Consider the following 19,476-nt stretch of genomic DNA (forward strand, 5'->3'; position numbering starts at 1 on the left):
AACAGTTGGGAGAAGTTTTGAGTCAGCTTTGCTCTTGAAGTTGAGATGTGTAAGATGTTTTTGGGGTTTTTAATGCTGGAAAGGGTGTGGTCTGACAGAGGGTTGAAAGATTTCCTCTTTCACACTATGTCACCGCTGACTTTCTGTGTCTGTGCTTAGTGTGTCTGTATATGTGTGTTTCGTTCCTGTGTGTAAATGTACAGCAGTTTCTAGGCAAAGCGGGACCCCTGCTGGATAGTCAGTCCATCTTCAGCAGACTGAATCAGCAATCTGACTTTACTCACATTGGCTAAATATCAACGTTCTCTGATGTCCTAGATAACTCAGTGAATAATAAAGCCAAACAACAACCAAATGCAGAGACACTAAACTCTTAAATAACACATTCTGGTCAACTGTAACTGCAGGTTGTGTGTTTTGTGGGAGCTAAAGGAGAAGCAGTCCAACTGCAATCCTGCAGGAGGATATAAACATGTGCAACTAAGCAGCAACCACCAGTGTCGTTGCCACAAATCAGACACATATCAGAGGACTGCATGTAAAAGCAGCACAAACCATTTGTGGTGTTATTTTAATTAGTGACCTCACAGACACTGTGATCCTGTTGCTTTACACTTTGTGGCATGAAGGCGGATTTTCATTTTGACTGAACAGCTCTCTGATAATCTCCTGTTTGGTTAAAAGGATGTTAACCATTGAAATCAGCTGAATCAAAAACCTGCACACAGCATGGCTGCAAGTCACTGCACTGAAACAAATGTGCCAGTTGAACAATGTCTCCACTAGGTGGTGCAAGTCTTTCTCAGCTCTGACGTCACAAATGTAGTGCGGTAAAGACAACGCATACATGTGTAGACAACGTTTTGACACTCTGACAGAGAGCACAGTCTTGCAGAATAATTTATAAACATATATAACATATCCTTTTCATCTGTTATGGCTTTTGAGGCCCAGAGTCTGAAGCCCTATTGCTTATGCATGTGTGTTTAAGCTTCGGACTGTAAAATAGTGAACATGTCTATTAAATTAATTAATGAAGATTTTCCTGCCAGTTTCTCTGTCGCTGTGAATTTCCATCATATCATCAGCAGACTGACTGATATCAGATGTTTTGATAAAAGGTCAATATAAGTTTGATACTGTGTGTCACTATAAACTTGGCACAGACGCACACAGACAGTTAGCTGTGCACTTTATCACACTCCCAAACACACTCATGCACACACATGCATTACACTCCCAACTGGTAGCTTATTCCCATTACCAGACGTTATGTTGTCTTTAGAGCCAGCAGCCAGCTGGACCGTAGAAGTCATATGGCAGGTGGATTTGGTTACACAGGGGCCTCCCACACTCTCATTCTCAGCAAACCTCCACCCCGGCATCTGTTTTGAGGTCCAACATGTTTCACAAGCACATTGCACCAGGAGGGAGGAGACCATGTTGGGAGGGGTACAGCTAGGGTTTCAGTTTAGTGTAACTAAGACAAAAATCAAAACATGGTAAACAGCTCAATGTGATATTGGAAATCACTGTATGAAAAACTTAATACTTGTTCCTTCCACGGCTTTTGGTGTAAAATATTGGTCACAAAGAAAAAGTTGTGTTTTTGGTTGTAAGTCCTCATTTAGTCTGTCCATCTGTGTTCAGTCCTGTGAATGATCTAGCTGTTATTCCATTGCATGAGTTCAAAATCAAGTCAGCGCTGGTTTGCACAAAAATCGGATCTAGGAAAGTTTACTAGAAGCGATTTTGAAAGTGAGACTTGCATAAATCACCATATCACAGTGCAAGGGCTTGCATATGTTGTCAAGGCAGTAACTCCTGTTAAGGGTCTTCCCAAGGCAAAATGGTTCCACGTTGGGTACTCTATGAGCAAATCCTCAACTTCTGTGAGTCGATCTCATTGGGAAAGAGTCAGTTTATAGTGAGTAGGGAAACGTGGGCCAGATACACACAATGGGCAGTCCCCACTCTGTGCACATAAGTAAGCAACAGTGCATTGCCAAACAGGTGTTGAACTGTGACTGACAGCATGTCCAGGGACAGTTAACACTTCACTGTGAAGTGGTTCAGATACAGGTCACCACCTTTGAGGCCAATCAAATTGGGAATTTCCCCTTTTGGGTTAGGAGCAAGTTCCCCAAGTTAAGAGTTAAGTTAATTGTCTCAGGAACTTGTTTTTGAACGAGGGCAATGCAACGGATTGGTCACAGTGATCATGTGACAGTGATGTGGACATTATACTAGGGCTTTCCCGAATACGGTGCATGTATGTATATATGCCTCTGTCTGCGCTCAGCGTCTCCTCTTCTAGTCCCTCTGTGTGTGCAAGTGTAGACGTATACATCAAAGTCACGTTTGCAGGCCCTCTCCACTAAATGCCGGTGTTGTGAGGCTTCTGTCTGAAACCGAATACTTACCTAATTTATGAGTATCCGAATAGAATATTTGGGTCCAGCCCTACATTATACCAGACTGTTGTCATTAACAGCGAAATGTGGTTTGCTGACTCAGTTCCACTAAAGGCGAGATAGTCATTCAGGATAATTTAATACAACAAATATGGAAGATTGTTTGTCATCCTTTCTTGCGCCTTTGATATTAAACTTGGGCGATTTTTTTGGAGATGCCTAGCTAGTACTTTTGCCCAAATCTTGGCGTTGACATTGAACAAAGACATAGGTCTATAGGAGAAGCAGAATATTGGATCCTTACCACTTTTCAGAGGCACTGTTATGGATGCTTTGGTTGTTTTTTGGTAAGGAACCCCATTCCAGAGATCCATTGAACACTGAAAGAAGCAATGGGGTCAATTTATTTGAAGAAAACTCCATCTGACTATGGAGCTTTATTATTTTGCATAGGCGTTATTACTTCTGCCAGTGGGGAGTCCAGCGCCTCAGTAGTTTCAGGGTCTAAAGTGGAGGCTTCAACACTTGTGATGTAAGCAATAAAGGGATCAGTAAAAATGTAAAAGGTGTCATTGATGCCGTTAAGGTCTGTGACCAGAGAGCTTGAAGAGTTCTTGACCTGCGGAATGATGCGAGATGCTGCTTGGTGTCTGAGTTGATGTGCTAAAAGCCTACTTGAATTGATTCAATGTTCATAATATGAATTGTGAGAGCATAGAAGTCCCTCAGCGTCATTGGTAGTAATAAGACAGTTTGTGGGTCTGCTTCAGGAGATGGAATTATGCCGGAGTTGCCGCTCTGTATTTAGAACATTCAAGGTAAGTTCCTGCATCTTAATGTTTAAACTTGAATATGCCGAGTAGGAAATGAATACTTGAAGGCCCCCGCACTCCACCTCCTCGTTCACGGGCCTGCCAGCACGTCCAACTCGGCCGCTTGCCCTGTCTCTTAAAAGACAAATATTTGTCAACGATGTCGACAGCAGCGAGATGGTTAGTTGGTGAGATCAGCCGTTCCAGTAAGTCCGTCACTCCCTGACTGCTGAAACTGAATGGTGCTCCTCTGCTGAAGCACACTGCAGGTTGGAGCTCCAAGTTGTCCTGTGAATTATATAATTAAACCTGCTGCTATAAATGTACCGTACTTATGGTCAGTAAGACCATATAAACAGTCTAAAGCCATGGAAATGCATGAATGAGTTTTTAATATTTATTATTGATGTAAAGCTGGGGGAATATTAGAGGGTTGATTGTGTTCAAGGATTTATTTGTTATGATTTGAATTTAGAAAAAAAACTTTAAAACATTTTTTTGTCATGGTGGGAAATTGATTTATTGTGTTGATTGTGATGTTGAGGCTGTGTGTGTGTGTGTGTGTGTGTGTGTGTGTGTGTGTGTGTGTGTGTGTTTGCTGAGCCTGTTAGCGGTTAAATAATCCACAGGCGACTGCTATAGAGAGTTTCCCTGTTTTTAAGTGCACACATACACAACACATTTACCACATGTGCATATACACTACCTCTCTCCCTCTCACACACGCGCACACACTGTACAAATCACTTTATACACACAACCCCATACACGTGAGGCAACTATATACGACCAGAGACCCCCCTCTATCTCTCTCACTCACACACACATACTGCACATACACTCACTCATAGTTCATGTCTTTTTTAAGAGGTCCATGTGTAGACAGAGAGAGAGAGAGAGAGAGAGAGAGAGAGAGAGAGAGAGAGAGAGAGAGAGAGAGAGAGAGAGAGCCATAGAGAGAGCCATAGAGAGACAGAGGGAGGGAAAGAGGGAGGAGGGAGGAGTGTATCTCCAAGAGAAGAGAGAGTTTAGCGCTCAACTCCTCAATGTGGATTTGAAACCACGAGTTCAAGCTCTCCGTGTTCAGCGCTCCAGACCGCATGAAACAGCAGCGCTAAGGAAATTACTCTTTAAAACCCACTCTGCTTTGATCCCCCTTCCTTCTTTTTACGCTCGACTTGTTTCTGGACTGGAGGCATGCCGCTGAAACGCACGGAGGAGGGCTTTCCTCCGTCTGTCCGCGCCTCAATGGAAACCTGGCGCGGTGTGGAGGGAGAGGAGAGAGCGCACAAGAGCCGAGAAGTAGAGGAGCGCCCGGAGGAGGAAGACGAGGAGAATTAGTGAAGAACAAACTCGAAGGGAGACAAAAAAAACAGCCACAAACATGAGTTTACCGACTAACTGTATGTACCTGGCCCCCTCGGTCCAGGATCGCTATCTCAAAGTGAGGAATGGGAATATCTGCGGGTCGCCGTGCGCTGTCAACCGGCCCATCGACATTGTGCAGAAACGCAGGCGGTAGGCCAGATATGGTTTTAATCCAGATGTTTTAGTTGCACAACTCTTAACACACAGCTGCCTATTCTTTTTCAAAAGAGTTTCATAATTAATTTGCTGACAAACAACTTCAATAAGCTATGATACAAATCACTATGACGTTACTGTAGTATTTATCCAGATTTTTCTTATTCAAAAGAAATGTCTGACTTCTACAGTTTGATTGCACTGTAATATTCTTGCAGTGACCCTTGAATAATTTCTGGAACATCTGATACCAAGAAAAATATTCTTGTCATATTTCTAATGTGATTCATAATGTTTCAGTGTTACTCAGCATGTGACATTTATAGTGACTTTACATTTGTATCCTCTCATGATATCACTATCATTCGTACTAAACTCACAGTGAGTTTAAAGGTATTTGTTGATATTTTTATTTAATCTTCTGAATTATCCCTAGAGTCATCCTTTGTCTCTGCCACTCATATTTGATATTTTTACCTTATGGTAGTAAAATTTAATTTGATAATTTCTTCACAAGCATGTAGAATTAATTTTTGGGACTAACTCTGAGTTTTGCTCTCTTTCATCCAGTTTGATTTATGTTGTGAGTTTAGAGAGAAGATTAACTCTCTTTTCCTTTATTGTCAAAATTACAGTCAGGTGTAAGAAAGTTAAGGGTCAGAGTCTTCAACTTGCAGGTGACAGATTGAACAAAATGTGTACTTTTTACTTCTAAATCAGTTTTATCCAGGGTGTCAAAATAATACCCACAGGACAGCAGAGTTAAGCTCAATCTTAATAAATGATCTGAGTTAGTTTTTTAAGTTCTTTATTAGTGTAATGGTCAGATGGACTGACGTGGTTCTAAAAAAAGAGTCTCTTGAATCTGAGTGTGTGTGTGTGTGTGTGTGTGTGTGTGTGTGTGTGTGTGTGTGTGTGTGTGTGTGTGTGTGTGTGTGTGTGTGTGGTGAAGCTTGAAGTTTTGACATTTTTTTTTATATATCATCAATTACTGCATAATTTGTAGCAAAAGACATTGGAATATTTATTCACTTATTACCACTGAAACACATGCACCTGAAATAAAATACAGTATCTGCCTGTTTGTTACACACATTTCTCCAAAGAATTCTCACACATTACACACAGTAAACTCACAAAGAATCCTAAACTGGCCCCTATAAAAATATCTTTCATCATTTATCCATTTTGTGCACGAACTCTCTGAAGGTTGAGGGTCAAAAGTGAAAGTATAGTATTTCAATAATATCTGAAAAGAATGAAAGTAAAATTAAAGAATTTTCAATGCTGCTTTGTCAATTAAAAAACATTCAGTTTTGCTTAGAAGAATTATAGCATTTTTATTTTCATTTTTTAAAGCATATGATGACATACCAGACCTAATAATTTACCCAGCGCTCATGCACTACTACATGTAACACAAAACAACACACGCACTTCATTAGTATAGTGGTTGTAGAGTATATCTGAAAGTGGCTGCTGACTTAAAGGTCACTGAAGGAAATATGACTAATTTTGCAGCCAGCCTTTCAGAAAGTTCTGACAACATCAGCCTTGTTGGGCGGGGAGGGGGATCAAAGTGTCTTTATAACGTCAACCCACTAATAAAAAACCTTCAAAGGGAGATTGCTAATGAACGCAGAGTCTGACGTATTTATAAGCCTGATGGATAAACCACATGTGTGTAATAACACAGTCAAAAAGCAGTGTTGAAAAGAAGAGTGCATTTTAATGTCGGCCAAATTCCTTTAACCCTGTGTAGTTTCCATTAATTCCTATGCAGAAACATGCTGCTTTCATTCAGCCATTGCTTTACCACATAAAGTCAAAGGTTTTATAGCTAGTTTTGACAAACAGAGATTCATGTCTGTCAGTGAAGGTATTTAGCTTCTGCTTTTAGGGTTATAATGACAGGAGTTTGCTGTGTATGAAATGGCATCAGTGAGGTTTCAGTCACCACACTTACTGTCTGATATAGTTATGTGTTCTCAGTTTACTCAGTTAGTTATAATGCCATACTCCGTCTTGTGTTTTCACTTCTGTCCTTTACGTTTCTGTCTTCTCCCGTTCTATCGCACCCTGTACTGTCTTGTTACATTCCCCCACATCCCCTGACACCCTCATGTACTATGTGCCCCATGACTGTCATATAGTAAACTGTCTTTCTCCATCCTGATATATAACGTGAGGCAATACAAATTTGTCATCTTGGCATACTGTTTATACCGTGAACTGGGAGCAGGACTGTAGCAATTAAGTCAATCAACAGAAAATTAGTATTTTGATAATTTTATACACAATTTATAATTAATTGGTAACAACAATAAGAATTAAACAACAGATTGATTAAATAATACAAATAATCTTTACTTGTAGCTGTACAGATTTTAATATGATTTTTATATTCATGTCATGAAGTATTTTGCTTTGTCAAGTAATTTGCTGTGTTAAACAAATGTGCACATTCTTATATCCTCAACATTTTTATTATAGCTTTTACAATATAATAATACATGTCAGGTTTTATCCAAATTGGCCATTTCTATCTTGTCCTGAGGCCTGTTCTACAAAGCATGATTTGAGTTTGTTGGCTAACTTCAGGTTTAGCCCTGAATTTTAAGTAATTTTGAAGTAATGTGTATGCTGCACACGCTCCAGGGCAGGTGATGTTCGAGATAAGAGATCAACGTGTATAAAAGGCATTACATAAGTTTGTGTTTTTGTTAATACTGAAAATAACTCGTCAATCATTGTCTGTGTTTCTGAATCTAAAATACTTTCATAAATATGTTTCTTAACAGCCTCTTATCAGAGATGCACAATGCCATGTGGTTAACGTTGTGAAACGATTGGTTAGGTTCAGCCCACAATCCTACTTGGTTAAGAAAAAAGAACATGTTTTTTGTTCAAACAACCTAATGTAATCACTGAAACAGCGTAACTAGTGTCGATAAATAAAAACTGCCAACAGCTGACTTTCTAACATAAGTGTAACAATGTTACGTAAGAAGTGTAAAATCAACATTTACTTTTGGTATCACATGGGACACAAACAGCCGTCTGCTGGGTGAAAGTCCTGTGTTTGTTTGACTTAGAATTTGAAAGTCAATGTCATGAATGAAGCTTCAAACTACTTTGTACAGACCTACTTTTAAAACATGAAAGTAAGCGTACTTAGGGCGATGTTTTTATATTTAGTTATTATTTGCTCCTAAGTCAATTGCAGCTGAAAGAATAAGGCAAAAGTTGTCATGCATGCTAAAGAATACAGCCAAGCAACACAGTAACCGAATACTTGCTTTTAGTCTTGATTATGTGTTCAACTTTTTTGTATCTATGTAATGTTAAAGTTTGCTTTTTGTAAAATATGCTGCTCTGCTGACAGTAGACTTGTCCATTTTGAGATTGGTCATATGCTGCAAACATCGCCTCTCTTATGTGAACACGCTCATAGTGTGGATTGTGAATCCTTGAGTCAGTGCCGGTGGCAGACATAAATCCGTGGGCGGGCATTTTATTTCCGTGAGTGGGCCCAATCTAAACATAAGAGGGCTGATTATACAATTAGATACACAACCTCCCTGTCTATGTGTAGCATATGCGTGACTGAATTTTAATTGATCTGAAAACAACATTGACAGTTATTATGGTCAGTGGAAATGCAGCCTAAGAAATGGAACACAGCTATTTTCTGGGGAACTACCAAGATGTAGATACAATTTTGGACTAGCCTGAACATGTCATAAACATTGGGGACCCCCTACAGACGGACCGCAGATAACCTCCGTTGTGTGACCGCTTAGTGTGATTGCGGTTTTAGGCTTAGTGAAGCCGAACAACAAAAATATATTGTGCTTATGTTGAATTTGGTTCGTAGTAAAGGCATCTGGTCATTATTGCTCTTTTCGTCTATAAACTTGTAACTTTAGTGATGATGATGATGGCGATGATGCAGATGGTGATGATGAAGAATGCCATCAGCCTCTGACTTACTCATCATGATCTACTTCCCAGTAGGAATCAACGTTGACTCATACAGTGAGAAGGGGAGCTAACCGCTCATTTATCTTGTAGTAATAATGATACCAATGATTCTGCTCATATATATATTCATCAGTCACCAAAAATGCTCAGCACTTTAAGCCCCAAAAGAACCCATACTTAATGATAGAGGTTTCTTATTCTTTTTTTTTATTTTGTATCTTTTTTATTTTTTTAAAACAATCACATAAATTAAAATATTAGTATTTAATACATTTAAAAAAATTATGTTTTGATGCTGTTGATTTTGCGCTGATGAGTTTATCATCAACTATGTCTGTGATAGAATAACATTTTTGATTTCAATAATAGCTGTTTTTTAGTGTGTTTGAAGTACTAGATACGTTTAATACAATGAATTAGAGCTCTGATGTGATATTTGTTTGAGGTGGTTGTAGACAGGATTGAGTTGCTGAGGTCAGAAGTGTTTTGCACTTTGCATGTTGGTGACAGTCATGATGAAATGTCTCGTGTATGTGCAGCGTGTGCTCTTTGTTGCTTGTGAAATGACATACTGAACACGTCCCACTTCATAGTTCTTTGATGAATCTTACCCGTTTGTGTTTTACTAGTTATGGGAGTAAAGATCTGAGTGTTTGAATAAGTATAAACACACGTTTTCTCCTGTGCAAACCAAAGTTATAATTTTTTGAATTGCAGCATCTTACTGTTTATTCATGAAGTAGTATGAGGTCAACCAATTTGTATTTTTAAGGTCATTATATTTTGTGCTGATATTTATATTGTTGTATTGAGTGCCTCAGATTATCTTTGCTCTCATTCTTACGTTGTCACACTTGTTTCTTTCCTGTTGGTGTATCAACAAGGATATACTAGTATTTTTGTCAAGGTGGAAACTTATCTGAAACAGGTTTTACTTAACTTTAGGAAAAGGAAGGCTCAGGAAACAGCTTTGCTAACCCTGATTTTCTGTTGGAGGTCTGAGATTTGGCCACAGTGAAATAAGTCCCTGCAGCTCTTCATCTTGTTGATTTGAGTAAAATTGATCTGCTGACAAATCTAATATAAGATATAAGATATATAAATATCCAACTGTTGATTTGTAATTAGCCTACGTCAAAGCTTAACTAACCTAAACAAAGTTTTTTTTCTGCAGCTGCTTCATAATATTAGCCCAATAATGTGTCTTAACTGACCGGCTGTTACTTTGATGCAGCTGCAGGAAGTGATCAGTAGGAATAAGCAGTGTACTAGCACTGAAAACATGGTAGTTTTGATGAACATATTTTCAGTTGTATAGCTGACAACTGCGGTCAGTTACTTTGTACTTTCTTTTCCTGTGTAATGCATTTTGCTCATTCTTAGATATGCATGGAAACTCGGGAAAATAATGTTCTCACAGCCTGAAACAACAGAAACTGTAAATCATACTGATGAGATTAGTTTAGGGCTAGCAGATTTTTAAAAGCAGGATAACACCCCACAACTATTGACTTCCTAGTCTCCATGCAGGTACTGTCTAATTGTTTGTGCTGTCTGCATACAGCCTGTCCCTCCCAACAGTTCTGAAATGAGATCTGACCTTTGGTGGTGTCACAGCAGGTTGGCCAGCCCTCAGGGCCTCAGCCCATGTCAGCACACTGCGACATGACGCACAGCTCGCTCTACATGAGGTCAAAGGGCACAGCAAGCTGCCAGCATGTTGCAACGTAATGTAAACGAAGAGTCACATTAGCTCTGTCATTACGAGACAGCTATGAGTACCAGCTGACTGTATCAGTGGTCTCTCGCCCGTACTGACAATGTGGATGGATTTCGCCCTCCACAGGCATCTCTTGACTTTTGTGTCCTATATCTGGGTGATCTGGATCTGATGGGTTTGATTAAGGCGGTTGTGTCTCCATACATTGAATTCTGCACAACTTCACTTATTCAGTAGGGTGACCAATCTCAAAATCAACACATATTCTTCCAAAACAAGTATGCAATAGAATGTGTTATAATCTCCTACACTTTAAGTGGTTCCCCAAGACACTTGGATATGATTGTAGAGAAGAGGCTGACTAATAAGAGTATGCTACTGTAGAAACACAGTAGGGATTTCAGGCACAACTTCACCTACTGTACTTCCAAGATTCATGAAGAAGAGGAACAGTCTGAAGAGGTCAAAACTCCAGGAATACCTGTAGTTTAAATAATAACTGTATTGTGAGTGATGTCACAATACAGTTGTTGTTCATACTGCACGAGTCGCTGGAGGTGTTCCTCTTTGTTTGAGTAGGATAGCAGGAAAAATTGAGATGATCATGTTATCTAGGGCAGTTCATAGTCAGTGAATTAGTCGATTTGATGTCTGAAGTGAACTTTGCTGCTCACCTGCCCAAGGCTGGAAAGTTGTTTACCTGCCAAAATAATTATAGAGGAAAAATTCTCAATTAAAGGTCCACTTTTACCGGAGCTCACAATCCTCCTCAGAGGATGGAGTTTGGAATTTTCATCAAAAGTATGAAACTTTGAGTATTGGACATTTAGATCACGTGTTAAAAGGTGCTTGTATATGAGGGGGAGACCGTAACTTGTCTCTGTTCAAAGATGGTGTCTGTCGTCAGATGTAGATGACCTCCTCATTGATGAATTTGACCTCCTCCCGTCGATGCTGTGACTAGTTTTGGTCTAATGCTCACAGACAGCTGTTGTTGTGTGTTTATGTTAATTCAGTCTCTAGTCAGGATCCTTGCCACTTCACAGATGTACTGCAGTGTTCCCCACAGCTGTTGCAAGTGATGTCATGATAATGTCATACACCCCTCCAGTTTCCGCTCCAGGGATTTTTTTTTTCTTTAGGGTGTAACAGCAGAGATCTCCAGATCTTTAGTGTGTGTATATATACATCTTTTTAGAAAGATCCATCACCCCCCATGTTGAATACTTAAAAGATACATACAGCGACTCATTTATTCAGCTAATAGTCTTGTACTTTTGTGAAAGGAATTTTTGACCCTGGGTGAGGGCTGAAAGGAAATATTGACGTGCCAGTGGCTGTTCACTGGACTTGATCCCAAATTGTTCACGCAATACACTGCTGATGCCTCAACCCACTTAACCACAGGACGAGTCACTCCTCTGTTTCCCTTCAACAAACACGCCTCAACAGAGATCCCACTGCTTCCACAAGCTCAGCCAGCTGGTTTCCCACTTGTATCGTTTTTTGTGTGTTTCATAGCATCCTATGTGTTGAAGATTCTTATTTGGTGGAAAAACAGAAGTGCAGCTCACAGAGCGTTGGGTCAGGAATAATTGCAGGCCTGAGAGCTGGTCGATCGACATTGCAGTGACAGTCATGAAACCACAACTGACGTCAGCAGACAAGTGTGACTGTGTGTGTGTGTGACTGTGTGTGTTCTTGTGTAGAATAGTGGACTGAGTGTTATGCTGACATCTCTGTGACTCCAGGAATGGTGATTAACTCAGGGACAGGGACAGCTCTGTGCCATTAATTTGTTGCAGGATTAGACAATAGTGTGTTTGATGGACTTTTACGTAATCCAAACGAGCGAGGAAATAAGGCATCCACATGCAGTCTGCTTCGGCGGCGTCCGTCACAGGTGAACTTGGTCACCTACATAGACTTCAGGGCTTTGCCTACACAGCCGGATGCCAGGTAGGGAAATGCAATGGGTGTTGGGGGAGACTTTCCACATTTTGTTTTTATAGAGATTACAAAGACAGCAGTGATATGACAAGATGGCGTGTCTGTATGTGAGTGTTTCAAAGATGCTGTCATCAGTTTATGATACATGAACATTGACTCAGGTCATGTTGAAGCTCTGGTTCTTGCAGTATGTCTAACTCATGTGATGTTATTCATGATTAAAAATATTTTGCATACATGATTAATTATATATCTTAAAGATAGGAATGCATCCTCTTCCAGTACCAATTCTGATATTTCAACTGTGCTGATACCAAGTAATGATCCGATACCAGTGCTGATATGTATGCCTCAGGGATTGCTATTTTGAAAAATGTAATAACATTCAGAAACAAACTGTATTTATTATGGGTCTGTAACTTCCTGACCCCCTTCAAGGTCAGTGTCAGGGCTGATACCATTCCAGTATATTGTATTGGTTCATCACTCATAAAATGTACACACAAAATACTCTTTAAAGTATTTTAATCTTCGTCCAATGTCTTTTATTCAATACTGTAACAATCTTACACATCTTACTATTGTTAATGATAATACTCAATACGCTTTACATGGTGTCAGAACCTAAAAACAATTAAGACAAAAAAAGGCACAGAAAGACTTGGAGAAAACACACTACCCCGTCGTCTCCATCTTGTCATGCCCCGCTGTCAGCGATGTGATTGGCTGCTCCTGGTTTGCCCCTCGGCTAATTAGTGGAGGAAGTGGCACACTCCTGCCTTACCACCGGGCTCAATCCCTGTATACTGAAAGACGCCAATTAGTGCAGTATGAACATGATTAGAAGAACACTCGGCATAGCCTGTTGCTGGGCAAAGACAGACTGTGTGTGTGTGTGTGTGTGTGTGTGTGTGTGTGTGTGTGTGTGTGTGTGTGTGTGTGTGTGTGTGTGTGTGTGTGTGTGTGTGTGTGTGTGTGTGTGTGCGCGCGCGTTTGTGCGTGTGTGTTCGTGCCCTGAACCAGCCTGTCCAGTTGCTCACCAATGTGATGTAAGGTTGTTTGATTTTCAGGTCGATTCTGGAGCCAAATCTAGATCTCTACTGCTGGGGCTATAATCACACACTAACCAGTTTCTAATCATGTTAATGCTGATCAGCCACTGTATGGATTTCTTCCCGGCTGGACGGACAGAGCTAATCACTGCACATAGACTCCACGATCAATACCCGTCCGGAGTAGTGAATCAACCTTTGAGGCGCCCAGCACTCCAAAAAATGTAAGCACTTGAGCACTACCCCAGTCACATTCATATTTAAAGGGCCAGTCTGCTAAAATTCATCATTGTTTTTGTGAGTTTGTTCATAGGCAGACTGTTCTTTAACCACAGCACCACAGTTCAAACACCCAAGACAGCAAACAACTGCCTTGCAAAAGTATTTTTGATCAAACAACAAATCCCTGCCAGCTCTGGCCAACCTCCCAACTTCCAAGGATTTGGATCAAGGCCTGCAATGCACAGCCTTCCACCATTTTTAAGAGTCCTTCCTCTGCCTGTAGGTCAAAGGTCACACGAAAAATAATAACACAGCAGCTGGCTTGACTCTGTGCAACCTTCTCCTCCCCTTGGCTATATTTAGAGAGACATGAGTTGCTCTGAGATCAGATGTTGATGTTGGACACGAAGTGTTTGCTCTGTTTGGTCAGGTGGATGGAAAGAGCAACTGGCTCTTCGTGGAGGTGTGGCACTCAGTTTCAATCCAATATGGTTGTATACAACAGTGGAAGTAGTTTTCTAAAAAGAAGAGTAACATTTCATGATCTTTGCATGTTTGGAAACATTCACTTATCTTCTCTTTGCAGTAGACTGACAGTAAGACTACAGTAATTCAACTAGTACAGGGTGATAAATCGAATGGCCCAATATAGGATATAGGACAAGTCCTGCCCACTTTTTAGTGTATTTTGCTGAATTTATGAGGTGAGAAGTGCAGTGACTGGATCCGTGAGCTTGCACGTCTTGTTGCTGCAATGTGGTAAAACAAACAGCTCTTATTCTTTTTCTTCTGTGTTCTCACAGTGTGTGGCCTTACAATTACCTTGTGAATTTCTATCAGATCCTGATCCTGATTGTCAATAAAGTTAACTATAGCATCTTAGGACCTTTGTGCTTGCAGTGATATTTTCTAGATGTCTGTGTCATCAGTTTCTCTGAATATTATTTGCTGTATTATTTTGTCTAGCGATATTCACCGTGAAGCAGCTGGTTGCCTTGGTCAAGAGCACTTTTGCTGTTGATGTTGACCTACTGTATGTGACAATCTGAAGAGTTTCCAGTAGTGTTATTACTGTGAGAAGTAAAATAGTAACTGTAAAAAGTTGATTAATGTTAGTCATGGCAATTTCACCAATGTCACCAATATAAAAAGTCTGCAAATGAGAGAGAGATGCAACAAAAATCCCTGGCTGCACTCGAACCAGAGACATGTAGGGCTCTGTGATACTTCAATATAATAATTTCTCATCTTTCAATGGAATCATATCATGATTAAATCATATTTCAAGATATTGCAATAGACAATTACGTTGTCTAAATTGATTGACACGCACATACTATATCTCAAATTGCCCTGAAAATCTGAAAAAATTCTGTTAAATCAAACTATTGCCTCAAACTGATTAATCTGCATTTTTATGCACTCACGTAAACCTACTCAGTGTATAGCTGGAAATATTTATTTATTTGTTCTCTTTAATTTAACTTGAAAAGGGAGAAAATACTGTCAAGTGTTTAATTCCCTCAGGAGCATACAAAAATAGTCTTATACCATGTGGTTATTTCATATAGACTATTTATTGACCTACAAGAAAACATCTTATATTGTGATATTGTTATCGTGACAACATATTGTGATAGAAGATGTTGACCATATTGCTCAGCCTTACGTTCATGGTCTGTGTCTTTTAACTATTAACTAGTGATTTATTTCAGAATAAACATTTATTTCATCAGTAAAAGGTAGTTATGGGAAGTTGTTATGGGAAGTTGAACACACACACAGACACACACAGTGGTGGTTTTAAGGAGGAAAGATCTGTTTGGCAGGGGGCTGGATGAGAGGGAAGCAGGGTGTTTTTCTGCTGCGTTCAGATCAAATGTACAATAGGTTTGAGGTGTAAAGCAAACAAACCCCCTTTTACTCCCTGAACTCTCTGACTCACACACACACGCACACTCACAGGCATGCATGCAAATCACATAAAGTGTTCCCTGGTCTGTTTTTTTCCTCACCTCTTGCCTCCTTCCTGGTGTGATGCTTTAGCCCTCTAAGCCAATTCCCACGCTACAAGGAAAGAAAACAGGAGGGAGCATGTGTGTGGGTTGACCTTTAACCCTGGATCTGTGTCATTCCCCCATCAGATAACATCTGGCCTCGATGCTTGTTTTCTGTATCGCTCACATACATAACAAAAAGTTCCTTAAATCCCTCGGTCCTAGTTCCCATGAGCACATCACAAACATGGTTGCACGGACAATAACTGGAACTGATTGTACTTTGCATTTCCTATCCTATAGTTCTAAGTTGTTGTGCAGTTACAGAGGCTAACCCTGAGAAAAGCCTTCATAAGGATGACATAAAGTCCGCCTTGGATTAAAAAAGTTGGCTCTGGGCATGGCCTAAAGTCAAAGTGACTGTAACTTAAATGCTTTGAGTGACATCAATGCAGTTCTTTGTTCAACAGCTTTATAGACATTTTTAGATTAGTATAATGTCAAGCTGTAACACTTCACTGCGGTAAATTATTTTGATATCAAAGTGTAGATAAAACAGATTTGTCCCCAAATGAAAACTATCATCTTGGCACCAACTTTAAAACAGTAAGGCTGCAACTAATTATTTTCTCTATTAATCAGCTAATATTTTAGTCCATAAAATGTCAGAAAATAAGGAAAAATGTTCAAGGTGACTCTTAAAATAGCTTGTCTTGTCCAACCAACAGCCCAAAACCCAAAGATAGTTAGTTTACTACCACATAAAGTAAAGTAAAGCAGCAAGTCCTCTGAGGACTGCAAAGTAGATGGCAAAGTAGTGAATGTGTGGCACTTCTGCTTGACTTCAAACGATTAATCAATTATCAAAAAAGTTGGAGATTATTGAGTAAAGAATAGCATCACTCAGCTTTCAGCTAAGACAAATGAGCAAACACTTATCCTGCCTGATGATAAAATGGAAACTTTGTTGATTACCACTTTTAAACTCTGCAATCTTTTTGGTTTGGTTTAAAAAAGATCCCTCCTCTTCAATATGTGGACGAGGTGCAAACTAAACATCCTGGGAACAAAAGCTGAAGATCGGATGTGGGTGTAGAGGGGTGTGTGTGCGTGCATTCTTGCGTGTGTGTGTGTGTGAGAAAAGTTTAGTAAAACATAGTTAAAGAGAGAAAAGGGAGCCTTCATTTACGTCAGAGAAATGGAAAACAATGCTGGAGGCAGGAGACAGAGCAAGGTCAACTTGCTGCAACTCCACAAGACGCCAGGCTGGCTGCCTGTCTGTTTAAAGGAGGAATGCCTGTCTTAGCTAGTTGCAGAAGTGGTGGTATAACAAGTAGTACGCATTGTAGAGGTGGTACTAGTATAAGGGCTCCGCTGAAAGTGTATTTTATACTCTCTATAACAGCTTTACATTTGAAACTGTAAAAAAACAGTTTTTTCTAACTGTTGGCTTGATATCCTTTATTTGTTCTACAACTTACATTATTTTTCCTTCCTGCGGCAAGAACTTGATATGCTCTCAAGGACCCATATCATTGTCATCCAATTTCGGTTTGATCTCAATATTATTTGTGATGGGAAGAAATAAATTTGCTCAGTACAATTGCTTTACTTTACAGAAAAATAATGGAATGTATGTTCCAATCTATTTTACATATTTATTGCACCAGCTGTTTTTTAGCCCTATTGTCCTCCAGGACAATTACCAACAAAATACCATCAGGAATAATACAAAGAAGAGCTCACATAAACACAATCAAGATGGAGCAGAATACCGAAGATTTGAGCAGAGCCTTGTTTATGGGACCTTGCAGTACCATATTTTCCTCAGTAGTGGGAGCTGTCTCCCTTTTAGAAGTCCGTTGGCTTCTGCTACATTTGAATGAGAATGAATGCCATTGACCAGCATTGAGCTCAGAACTGCAGCTGCTGCTGAGCTCAATGATGATCAATGATGATTGTGAATCTGTGAAAATGAACTGCCACCAAAAACATAAAAAATCACAGTAAGTCTGTGAAACACTCTAATGTAATAAAGTAACTATTCCAACTGCTTTTCTCACTGTCATCAGGGGCATTACTTCATCATATTTTGTGTTAAGAAATCTGTTGTGCAGTCATCTTCATATACATTCAATGTGGCATACGCTGCAAGTGATAGCGTAGTGATTTACTGTGCATGTGTGGAACATGTCCTCCAAGCAGACGCATAATCTGAACTACTACACATTAGTGGTGTACGCAGTTGTTTGTGTATGCGTCCGTTTTGGAGTATAACCTGAGGCTTTAAAGAGCAGGGCACATCCAATAAATGGGATTAATCCTCCAGTCAGTGTCATCCACCTCTGATATGATCATAGTCTATTCCACACCTTTAGAATCTTGAGGCTGTGAAAACGGACATGACAGATCAACAAAAATGTAAACTGACTTTGAAAGTGAAAAACAGTTTCAATTCACAACTAACAACTATTACTGCATTAAGGACCATGAGACCATCTGACCTTGTTCAATCTTAGTAGCAGCCATGTACACTGTCAAAGTGTCCTTGGGAAGTGATGCTTCAACATCCTTCCTGCTCACTCAGAGATTCAGCTGAGTACAAGTTTAAAAGACAATATGGAGTATAAGAATGGAGAGAAAGTATATGGTCTTGTATTTCTACTTGGAGTCATTTAGAAGCACTCAACCAATCAAAATGAAAAAAGAAAATCCTTCATGTATGTATTCATGAGGAAGGGAGAAATCATCTGCACCCTGCCTGGGGGGGGTGTCTACGTAAGCTCCGTCACAAGTCTCCCATTCCCCTCTTTCCTGGCAGGCAGATCTATTTATAGCTTCTGACGTCACTGGTCTCCTCTGATGGAGCCTCGTCACGGTCGACTACACTGAGCCAGGGGGAGGGTGAGGGTGTAAATAGGGTTGGGTGAGGTGTAGTGGAGTGGTGCGGGTGGGGGTGTTATCATTGAGGTAAGCCCTGCTGCAGCCCTCCCACTCCTCTCTGCCATGTCACACCAATCAGGTGTGAGATGCTGAGCCACATCACTGTGCTGGATACAGCCTTCTTGATCACCCCCACCTCGCCCTCCTCTGTGTCTGTGTCTCTCTGCTTCTGTGAATTATGTCTTTCATTCAGCATCGATTGCATAATGGCCATCTTTCATTTATCAGGCACTGCTATTGCTGGAGTGCTGGAGGCAGGCTGAGCTAAAAATAGAAAGGGAACCAACCTTCCAGTGCTCTTTTGGTGCTCTGTTTTCTATTGTTATCACCAAGGAAGGAGGAGGGGATTATAACAGATACCAATTGATTTAACTGATACAAAATACATAAAAACACCTTAAAATTACCACTCAAGTATCCACATAATGGTGTTTTAAAATCTAATCACGTTACATTCTTTTTATATAATCTAATATTGTTGGAGACGTTTTGTTTGTCGTAGAATTCAGGTGAGAGAAGAAGTGAATAGGTGTAACCAAGTGGTCGCTCGTTTCACTCTTTAAAAAAAGAGTGCAGGCATCGAGTCTGTGTGTCCTTGAGTCAGGCGCAGCACCACTGAGGAAATGTAGACCATGGTGAGGCTGAAACAATTTTAGTTAAAGGGGAATTCATTGAGTGAATGTGTTCGATACCAAAGCCTCTTCAGGCCCTGCAGACTGGAAGGATTGAAAGGGATTAAATCGGGGCAGAATCGAGCTGTGACACCGTTTGGTTTCAGGAGTTGGACTCAATCCAGCTGGCAAAAAAGGCAGATTTTTGAAAATACAATTTAATTTTGATCATACCAATAAAATACAA

At 40.1% G+C, this 19,476-nt stretch overlaps 1 protein-coding gene across 4 annotated transcripts in view; it reads left to right on the plus strand.

Annotated features, from left to right (window-relative positions):
- LOC137890732 (3',5'-cyclic-AMP phosphodiesterase 4C-like) overlaps nt 1–19,476 on the plus strand; it is a 94,972-nt gene that overhangs the window by 56,150 nt on the left and 19,346 nt on the right. The window lies entirely within an intron of this gene.

Source organism: Cebidichthys violaceus, unplaced genomic scaffold, assembly GCF_023349555.1.
Source record: "Cebidichthys violaceus isolate CVI_PGR_0920_01 unplaced genomic scaffold, fCebVio1.0.p SCAF_68, whole genome shotgun sequence".
In the NCBI taxonomy this organism is placed as follows: domain Eukaryota; kingdom Metazoa; phylum Chordata; class Actinopteri; order Perciformes; family Stichaeidae; genus Cebidichthys; species Cebidichthys violaceus.